The sequence below is a fragment of the Hetaerina americana genome, unplaced genomic scaffold, assembly GCF_022747635.1.
Source record: "Hetaerina americana unplaced genomic scaffold, ioHetAmer1.1.p SCAF_7, whole genome shotgun sequence".
In the NCBI taxonomy this organism is placed as follows: Eukaryota; Metazoa; Arthropoda; class Insecta; order Odonata; family Calopterygidae; genus Hetaerina; species Hetaerina americana.
In genome coordinates, this window is record NW_027287316.1 from 36,008,249 (window position 1) to 36,019,412 (window position 11,164).

The 11,164-nt window shown below is 37.0% G+C and overlaps 1 long non-coding RNA gene across 1 annotated transcript in view; it reads right to left on the reverse strand.

The window, feature by feature from the left end:
* Window positions 1-4,787: 4,787 nt before the first annotated feature.
* Window positions 4,788-11,164, reverse strand: part of LOC139696762 (uncharacterized) — a 35,375-nt gene continuing 28,998 nt past the window's right edge. Inside the window, exon 3 of the long non-coding RNA XR_011702653.1 lies at window positions 4,788-4,831. This is a non-coding gene — a long non-coding RNA (uncharacterized lncRNA). The remainder of the gene's footprint in view (window positions 4,832-11,164) is intronic.

An 11,164-nucleotide genomic window follows, 5' to 3' on the forward strand; every position in this document is an offset into this window, starting at 1 on the left:
TGAAGATTTTTAAGCATCTGTACGAGTACGATAAATTAATCTATTTTTATCAGATTATTCGCATTACTTTTATAGTGGGCCCAGTAAGGTCATGATAGCAGATGATGTTAAATCTAAAACGCCTTTGAATTGTTGGCTTTTGAAGAACCAGAAGCACCTAAGAATGCATTTGGTGAACTGAATAGAAAGATTTTAATGGGAAGGCGCGGTATGTTGGTCATGCTCAGAAGAAGGCAGAGGGTCAGCAAGAAGTAAAGATGAGGTTTGAACAGCTGGAGACTGATCATTAAAACCGTTATCATGGAGTGAATCCCTGTGAGAAGAAGTTTGATGAGACACTTGATAATGAACATCTGAGGAAAGACTTCTCTTTTAGTATCATAACAAGTGCAAAGGTGATGTTGGAAGGTCAGAGCAAGGGCTTTGATTTTGTTTGCTTTTCATCCCCTGAGGAAGCAACCAAAGCAGTTAAGGAGATGAATGGTCAAATTGTGGAATTAAAACCACTATGTGGTGTTGGCCCAGCGAAAGGATGATCGCAAGGCTCATAGGCCTCTCAGTGCATGCGGAGAATGGCCAACATGTGAATGTAGCAAATGGGACAGCAAATATTCCAGCCCATTAGTGCTGGGTACTTTGTTTCAATTCTGCCACAGCCCCAGGGATTACACTACATTGCCCAGATTGCTGAAATCAGAGCAACTCTGTGCTGGTTGGCACAGTCACAAGGTTCTGTGGCATCAGAGAATATGTAATCGAGTCTTCAAGGCTTTATGTTATGGAAAATATAAAGTGCAATTATCTTCTCCAATATTGAAGTACACTCTGAGCTATAATTAACTCCAAGGCTTTTGCTAAATTATCCCGAGAATGATACTGCTCTTGAAGTAACCTCCTCTGCACTCCTAAATATGGATTGGAAGACCCTGACCATGGGTTAACAACACAAAGTTTGCCTTCAGTATCACTCAAACCATCCTATTTGTAGAAAATTTCTTCATTCCCTCATAGCTATTTGCACCGACACTTTTCATTGATTGTCACTCGTAATTCATCCTCGGTCATCCTCAATCATTATTCCCTTATTACTTTCATTATTGGGTTCAATGACCTTTTGTGTCTTAGAATGTGGTCAATTAGTATACTTCTCCTCGTAGTAAGTGTCCTTACTCTCTTACCCCATGCTTAAAACTACTTCATTTGGTATTATGACTATTCATATTGCTTTCATTCATCTCCCAGTGCCAGTGTCTCATAGTTGGAGATGAATAAGATAGAAAGGTCAATAAGATAATTTCACTAAGATAAACTCAAGCTTATAAATATCTTAGAAAAAGAAACAGAGTGTTTTGAACCATACGAAAGAGTTATTGTTTACGCAAAAATAACATTTCTTCATCCTATGCTTCAGTGCATTATATAGTTTAAGCAAATCATGGTCTTTCCTTTTTTTTGGATAGATCTGTTGCTGTGACTACACTAAATAGGACTCCATATATTAAAACGATACAACAGATATTTCTTCCGAGAAAGTTTTGCTACTTAATGAATCCATTTACCAAGAATGAAACTTTTAGCACTTTATGTAACATGACTTAAGTAGTTTTAATGCTCTAATTACAAATATTCTAGGCATTCCTTCAAGGAAATCGTTTTCATATTAGATCACACCATGCTCAATACTGTAGGCATACGTGGTTACTTCTTTCGGAAAGGCAAAGTTATGTAGAGCAAGTGGAGGATGCATGCATAGTATGTTTAAATAAATTTACTTTAGGAGTCTCTTCATGGTGCCCATATCCGAAATGTATTCTTTAGGGTCATTTTGGTAATATTTATGAAACTAAGATATTTTACAACTATTATAGACAAAATTGGAAGGTTTTAATCCATCAGTATGTTGCTTGAGTTCCTCAGATAATTTTAAAAATATTCAAACCTTGAGTTAGCCCAGTAGGCGTTTATTTCTTCCTGAAAAACTTCTGAAGCATCACTGTCCCAAATAGCATCCTTAAGTAGTCAATAATGTCAACCATATGCTACAAAACCAGTCTTTACGATCTAGTCTGATTCCATTGGAATTTTAGGAAAATCTAACACCATATCTATGGGCGTATAAAATTAAAGTAAGCGGTGCTTTAATGGGTGAGGGCTTGGTTTTTAATTGACCATAGCACTAAATTACCCTTATTCTAAGTCATAACTTACAGTAGCCAAATAGCCTCCATAATAAGACCATGCTTTGTATTGCAGCAGCTAATTCCCTGCATGCTTTACTTACATATATCCCTTAATTACATCCAAAATGAAAAATTCTTTTCCTCCCTCTTCCACTCTTTCCCAGCATTCTCACCTTTGTCACCATCTTCAGGATCCCATTGTTTCTCAGTCTCCCAACAGCCATCTCGATCCTCATCAGATGCATTGGAGTATTTTACAATTATGGTAGTAAATGGTTATCAGGTGGCATTCATAGGAAAATGGGAGCCCTTACATGTCTCTTGAGTATTGGTCTCCACAGTGACATATAAGTGACATTGTGAAATGTAGTCATTGAAGCAATGCTCAGTTACTAATTTACTCTATATCAGTTGTAATTGATGAGAGTTCTCTTTCCTTTTCCATCAATAGAAAAATGTCTAGTGCGGCCAGAAAAAATCCAAAATTTTTCTGTTTTTAGAATAAATTCTAGACTCTCTCTTTGGTGAAACGTTATATATTCTAGAGAAAAAAGTCTACCAGTTATAAGCCTTTGTTTCTTTCTAGAAAACTTATTCCATTGCAAAAATTTTAATTATTCTTTATTTGCAAATAAATTTCCTAGCAAATGAATTATCAATATTATTATAAAGTTTCAAAATATGGTTTCTAGATACAGTATAATTCTCAAGGCTAGTTCCTTAAATATGCAAGCTGGTATTTGATGGGTCGTGGAGGATTTTGTAGGGTTCGCTTTATTCAGTAAATGTTCCATTCCATTTATTGAAATTTCAAGTTTGGGCATCAGTTGGTAGAAATGATTTGATAAGCCATGAGACATTCATTTAGGCACTGGGGAAAACACTTTGAAAGAAGGAACTTAATAGGTTGGCCTTTTTTAAATTTCAAACTACTCTTTTGCCTTTATTGTTTTTGGGTTAATTTACTGTAGAATTTCCCTGAACCTCTCTGACACAGGACCAAAACGCTTTTGGATACCCATTTAAATTTTCTGCTTCTCTCTTCCTTTGAATTCATCTAACACGATCCAAAATCCCTTCTTCAGTCAAGGAAGTGAATTCACCTATCTTCAGTATTTCAGTATTTACTATCTTTCTTAAAATTAACCAATGAACTCTGGAACATAAACCTCAACCCATTACATTCCCCTCTCTAAAACAAGTAAATTTTTCAGTCAGGTTTTTTATTTCAGAATCTATGCGGGGAAAATTTAGTATTTACTGCTCTGTGGTCACTATATCTTTTAATAGTTCCTATACCGAAGACGCGAGTAAGTTTGTTGCCAGCAAGTGAGTAGTATCACCCCTACTTGGTGAAATAACAAGGTGATGCATGGCGTTCAACTTGAAAGCATGTATGAGCAACTTGCAGGGATCTTTTTCTTTACTTCCTGTTTTAAAACTAAATGTGTTTCAATGAATGGAAGGGACCTTGGAATCTCCATGAATTATTATGTGTCGTCCATTGTTTCAGGATGAGAACCTTTTAATTTTCTTGTCCACTTCTAGTTCTGAATTAACTCTATCATCTGGTGGCCTGTTATGTGCCCATACAAAAGTTCTTTTGGATTGAGGACTTTTAAGTTAAACTTTAAACACTTTCAAAATCTGGAGTTATCTCTGCCCTTTTAATGCAAGAGTTCTTAACTGCAACAAAGACACTGGCCCCAATTCTATTTAACCTTCCATTCTATCAACGGAGAAGGAACTTGGGAATTTTTTACTGATGGTAATTTCAGTAGATACCAACTGTCAGTTCCAAAAATGTTATCTGCTTTGAATAAGAAGATGATGCATGGTACTATATTTTTAAACTATGACTTATATAGATGTTTCTTTGACATAATGGTTGCTTGAATGGAAATCTCTTCCTAATTATTATCATATCTCTAGGAAAACATTCCATCAGATATAATATGATTTACATTAAATAAAATATTGTATACATATCTGATGCTGACTCTCACTGTATGTACTCGTATGAACTTCTTTTCTCACAGCACACCGAGAAAAACTTTAAAAATCTACACACTCAATCAAAGATATTTTGATTGCTGTATTTTAATGCAAGTGTTCTCACCTGAAATCATGTCACTCATTCCTTGTCATATCTTGCAATTTCTGACAAAACTTTAGCAATGGGCTCTGGGAAATAAAAACAGGGAACAAGCAGGAGTCTCAATTTCACAAGCCTTTAATTAGCACACAATAATATTACAATTGTAAGTCGGTGTCATCATATACTAAAACAATCATATGATATGCACTTAACAATAATTTAAATTAAGAAACATGTCATACTCTATACCATTTATGAACAATTTCAAGCCTGAAATGTCTTTTTCTTCCATTTATATCATTACTTATTACTCATTCAGATTATTTTGAAGTGAATGACCTAAATACAACAATGCACTCTCCTCCTCGACCACCACCTGTTAGGCCCCTCGGGACTGTGGGCAGATGGGAAGTTACCCATGAGGCCCTCTAATGCTGCAGCAGTAAGGTGAGGTGTGAGGACGGCTACAGATGAAATTGGGAAAGGCAGCCAACTCCACTCCACTGCTGCCCATGGGAGATGTCATATCCATCAGCTGTTTTTGGAAGAGAGCCTGCAATATCAAGAACGTCAAATTAAAAAGGTTTCTCATTGCTACAGGTGCCGCTTGTAGAAAGGCCTTGCTCTTCCTGTATGGACTTTGTTTTCTGCATGCATTATGAATGTTTACATGCATGCATTGTCATATTCATTATCTTAATATTCGGAAAGACCAAATTTGAAAATTAAAATTGATCAGATTTCAGTTACTAGGGTGTAATGAAACTTACTTAATGAGTATGTTATTCATTCTTGAAATTTTTATGAATTATTGCCAATGGTTTAATAAATGAGCAATAACTGTTCATTAATAATTTTCTCTTTCAGGTTACATGTTAAAAATTAATGTATTTAAAAGCAAGCCAAGAGTGAAATAAATTAAATAAATTTTAATGCAATCTTGAATTTATTTATAGTGATACCATCATTATTTCCTTTTTGATTAATGTATAAGGACTTGCTGGAGTGCTTCCAAGAAATTTGTAGGGTGTGTTGGAAGTTGCCTACAGTTCAAGGATGTGGGGTTGTAATTGAGGCAACTCGCTCATCCTTGAACATTAGGCAACCCACAAAGACAACCCATCAAGTTCTTGGAAGCACTCCAGTTAGCGTGCGTCAGTGATACCATGAAGTATAGATGAACTTTGAACGACCTTGAAATAGTCAAGAAAAAATTTGGCATCCTCTCCCCCATGTTTAGACAGTAGGGGGTAACCTTCAGGGACCCATTCGTCTTGGGCATATAGCTGAGTAGGTTACCAAGCCCACCCACCACCCAAGGATCCCAGTGCTAGTGCTTGATTCGTGACTTGGAACTAGTACATAATGGGAATTATTTTTAAATCTTCTCTTAATGAATTTATTCACGAATATACTCAATCAAAATTCACACAAATGAGTAGGAAGTGATTTTATCCAACAAACCTTCAGATAAAATGTTATTAATGCTTTAATGCAATGAATATTTATTGAAAAAATTGTGATTTTTCTCTACCTCTGTAAACTGACCACAGAGCTTTTCTGGACTTAGAATATTTTTATCATTTTGCTTCAATGCTGCCTCTGTAAAATGACCATAAGGCTATTCTGAACTTGAATTTGAACATTTTTGCTATTTCTGATTTCTACCCATTCTCTGGACTCCACAATTGGATGGTTTAGGATTATGGCTCTTCTAGACTTAGAATATTTTTGCCATTTTGTTTTATCGCAATCTCTGTTAGCTGATCGTACAGCTATCCTGGACTTAAAATATGTTTACATTTCTTATCCTAATCATTCTCTGGCCTCACATATTTTCTTCCATCAGCCCAGTATCTAACTTGGAACATTACTGCAATAGTCTCTCGGTAGGACTTTGAATAAAATTGCTCTAACCCCTGGGCTTATGATTATATTGTTGTCTCCCTCTTAGAACCTCAATTCTCCTGTTTATATAACTAGACATGGAGATTTTCAAGAATGAGTCATGGCAACTATGGGGCTCAGCCCAATCGGCCGTGTGTCATGCCCAGCAGGGTGGGAGGCAAGGCTTCTGCAGTCGTCATCCCACGAAACCCTTGCAAGGGAAAACCAGATGCGGTAGGACAGAAGACGCAGGAGAAGAAGACCACATTAGTTAGAATAGGAACGTGGAATATTAGGACATGATGAGGACAGGGAAATTCGAGAATGTTAAGCGAGAGATGGGAAGGGGAAATATAGATATTTTAGGTCTATGCGAGGTGAGATGGAAAGATAGCGGGGATTACTGGAGTGATAAGTATAGAAAAATATACAGCGGTGGGGACGAGAGCCAACAAGGGGTTGCCATAGTATTAAATGAAGAGGTAGGAAGAAGCGTAATCAACATAGAGCAGGTAACGGATAGAATACTACTAGTAGAGACAAAAGCAGAACCGACGAACTTGGTTATTATTCAGGTATACATGCCACCGAGCAACCATAAGTAAGGAAGAAGAGGTCGATAGGATATTCGATCAGTTAGAGGACATAATCGCGTGTGTTCCTGCAGGGAAACATTTGATAGTGATGGGGGATTGGAATGCGATGGTAGGCGAAGGAAGAGATGGTGATGAGGTGGGGGACTACGGTTTAGGCACGAGGAATGACTGGGGGGAGAAAGCAGTTGAGTTCTGCAGGCGACAGGGGTTAGTCATCACCAACACTTGGTTTAGACACCACAAAAGACTCAGGTATACATGGAAAATGCCAGGTGACTCAGAAAGGTATCAGCTAGATTATATCCTGGTTAGACACAGGTTTAGGAACAGTGTGATAAATTCCCACAGCTTCCCGGGAGCGGATGCGGACTCTGACCACAATATAGTTGTTATGAAATGTAGCGTCCATTTCAAAAAGATAAGGCAGGGGCGGCGAGTTAGAAAATGGAATGTAGAAGCATTAAATGGTTTGAAAAGGAAGGAATACAAACAGGCGGTAGAGGAAATCATGGAGGATGGTAAAGAGCTAAGTACTATCGAAGAAAAATGGGAAAGTTTCAAGAAAGGGTTGTCTAAAGCCACAAAAGACACTATTGGAACCGTTAACACTAAAAGGACTAGGAAACCATGGATCACGGATGAGATGATTACAAAGATGGATGAGCAGCGAAAATGGAAGAATGTAAATACAGAATTAGGCAAAATGAAGTGCAAAGAACTAACAAACCGAACGGTATTAGGGTTAACCCTGTGAAATTTATCCATGATGGAAAGGAAACAAACTATGCAAATTTCACTTGAATAGAGATTTATTCACGACCCGGGTTTCAAACACTCACCTGAAGATGAAATTAAGTGTTTGAAACCCGGGTCGTGAATAAATCTCTATTCAAGTGAAATTTGCATGGTTTGTTTCCTTTCCATCACGAAGTGCAAAGAATTAAACAATAAATTGAGGCAGGCAACATATAAAGCAAAAGAAGCATGGTGGAAGACGCAATACAAGGATATGGAAAGTCTCGCAGAGGAAGGGTGAAATCGGTGCGCTGTACAGCAAAGTTAAATAGTTATCGGGAAGTAAGAAAGGAATACCTATGCTAACAGTTAGAGATAAGGCGGGTAAGGTAATGTTGACGCAGGAAAGATCCAAGAGAGATGGAAGGAGTATATATAAGAACTGTATAGTAAAGAGCTTAGACCAACTAAGTTAGACATAGAAAAGGAACATGACGTAGAGGCAGATAGCTTAGGTCTAGGCATACTAGACAATGAGATAGAAAGGGCATTAAGGGAGATGAAACTAAATAAGGCCATGGGGGTGGATAACATTCCCGTGGAACTTTTAAAATGCTTAGGAAAATTTGGGAGGAAGTGGCTATATGGGCTGATCCGTAATATTTATGAGGAAGGAATCTGGCCGGAAGACTTTGTGAGATCAGTTTTAGTTCCTATTCCGAAAAAGGTAAAGGCTACATCATGTGAGGACTACAGGACTATAAGTTTGATATCCCATGCAGCTAAAGTTGTTCTTAGGATCATAAGCAAAAGAATAGAGATTAGGGCAAATGATTACTTAGGGGATGATCAGTTTGGGTTTAGGAAGGGGAGAGGTACTCATGATGCCATTGCAGTAATGAGATTATTAATCGAGAGGAATATAGAACACAACCAGGAGGTATTTGCCTGTTTTGTAGATTTCGAAAAAGCGTTTGATAGAGTGAATTGGGAAAAACTAATGAGTATTCTGCAGAAAATAGGAATAGATTGGAGGGAAAGGAGACTAATCCGCAATCTGTACATGTCTCAGACTGCTCAGGTGCGAGTGGGGAACGGCGAGTCCTGTTGGGCAGTGTTAGGAAGATGTGTAAGGCAGGGTTGCCCATTATCACCGTTGCTGTTCAACCTGTATGCAGAGGAAATGATCAAAGAGGCATGGGAAGAAGTGGAGGTAGGAATGAAAGTGGGCGGGGAATTGGTAAAATCAGTTAGGTTTGCTGATGACTAAGCTTTAGTTTGTCAGTCAGCCAAGGGGCTGCAAGCATTGCTTAGTGAATTGGAAATTCAGTGCGACAGGCATGGGATGATAATCAATATTAATAAAACAAAGGTTATGCGATTTTCTAGAAAGAAAAAGGCTAAGCTTAACATTAGAATAGGAGAGAAAAAACTAAAGCAGGTAGAACAGTTTACGTATCTCAGTAGTGTTTTGGACCAACATGGTCAAAGTAGTAGGGACGTAAGGAGAAGAATTGCGCTAGGCAAAGAGGCTTTCACAAGGAGGAGGGAGTTGATGACAGGGACGTTGAGTAAGAATGTTAAGAAAAGACTCGTAAAAACTTTGATATGGAGCGTAGCTATGTACGGTGTGGAAACGTGGTCATTGAAGCAGGAGGATAGACGTAGATTGGAGGCTTTTGAAATGTGGGTGTGGAGAAGAATGGAGAAGGTGAAATGGACAGAGAAGAAAACAAAGGAGGAAGTACTTGGTATGGTGGGCGAAGAGAGGGGTTTGTTGGGAGTAATCCTATGGAGGCAGGAAAAGTGGCTGAAGGGGGTATTGACTGGCAGCGGGATGTTGAAGACTGTAATTGAGGGGAGAATGTTAGGTAAACGAGGAAAGGGAAGGAACAGGATAAGGATATTGGACGGGATGAAGGGAGGAAGAAAGTACTCAGAGCTGAAGAGGGACCTGATGTAAAGTAGGATGTTGTGTTTTGCTAGGGGTCACAAATTATTTAATTAGTAATTATGTCCATCCAAAAACCTACCTTAACCAGTAGATTACCTAATAATAAAAAAAAATACTATTTTTATGTCTCCCTTTCTCAAGCTGGCTTCCTTATGGACTTAGTAAATTTTAACTTCCCTTTTTGCGAAAAACATGGACTTAAGATTTTATTTTTTGAAACTTTGGACTTAATTGTCTCTTCTATTAAATTATTCATGCTCTATTAACTTTGGAATTTATTGAAATGCATCTTTGAGCTAAAGAACATTAACCAACATCATCTTTTTACATCCTTATTGGTTATTGGTCATTTCCAATCCTAACCTGCATAAAAGAATTAAATTTCCCCCTGCGACTTGCCATTTGTCACCCTTCTTTTGATTCAAACCAAGCACTTTCTACTTCATTTTCTTTCAACTATACTTGTCACTATTAATAACAAAATATTACTTTTGCTGCTGTTTTGCTCTTCACTTTTGAAAGAATATCCTTGCCCCCTTCTACTGAAGATAGAATTGCTTTTGAACTTTATAACTTCTTACAATTAGAATTGAATCCTCCCAGCTGTTTCCTATTCTCCTCTTCAACATTTACTTTATTCCATCCACTCATTTCATTGTCACTTCTTAAGAACTTGATATTAATTATCCCAATCTCAGATTACTCATTCCTCTGATTAGATGATACTCTGTTTTTCATTCATTTTAGAACCATTTTAAATGTATACTATTTGGATCTTATGGACTTAAATTTCAACTTATGCAACTAGTTATTACTTTCCTCCATCGATAACAAGATTGTTGTACCATAGCAACAATCTAATCCCTGGTTTATGAACAATATACAGGGTGCGACATCAACTTTTTTTTAAACGCAAAACACTTTCAAAGGAAGTTTCCACACCTTGTACATTATAATTCATAAAAATTCAGTGCTTATCAATCTTTGTTAATCTTTCTTTTTACCTGGAAATAAATTTTTATTTACCTAAAGTAAAATATTTCTCAATTATTCTAAATATAAATTTTATTTTACATATACAGGTGAAAAATACATACTACAGGTTGAGTAAAAGCTAATTTGAAAATACATGCTCAAATTGTCAAATAAATACATTGCTTTAAACACCTCTGACAGAGCTGGGTGCAGCACAGTGAAATTAATTTTTTTTAATCAGATGTACTGCTCAACTCTATATCCAGGTACATAGGATAGTGCATATCTGGTGATTTTTCTTTTAATTTGCATTTCTTCTGTGCTTAAGGTAAATCAGTCTTTCACCATCCTCACTGTATGGTCCGTTCCTTCCAGTGACTCAAAGCTTTTGAGTACCTTGGAGGGATGAGTGGGCTTTAAAAGATGTGATTGTGATGGTATGTGGATTTTATGAACTGCAATAAGTAGGAGGGATGTGCTATTCTGGTTTGATGATTCCGAGAACATAAATACTCATTACCTCACAGATATGAGAAATGAGAACTACTAGAATTAGAGAGTATTTTTCAATTAGGCAATAATATACCAAGATCCTGGATATGGGTTAGAAGTATCATTCATATGAAAACTTTGAAATATGTCTACGAAGAAATTCTCTGATTCTCAATGTAATTTTTGCTTGAGAAAGTTATCCACTGAATTATTGAACGTAATATTGATCATTAAAATGGAACATTAT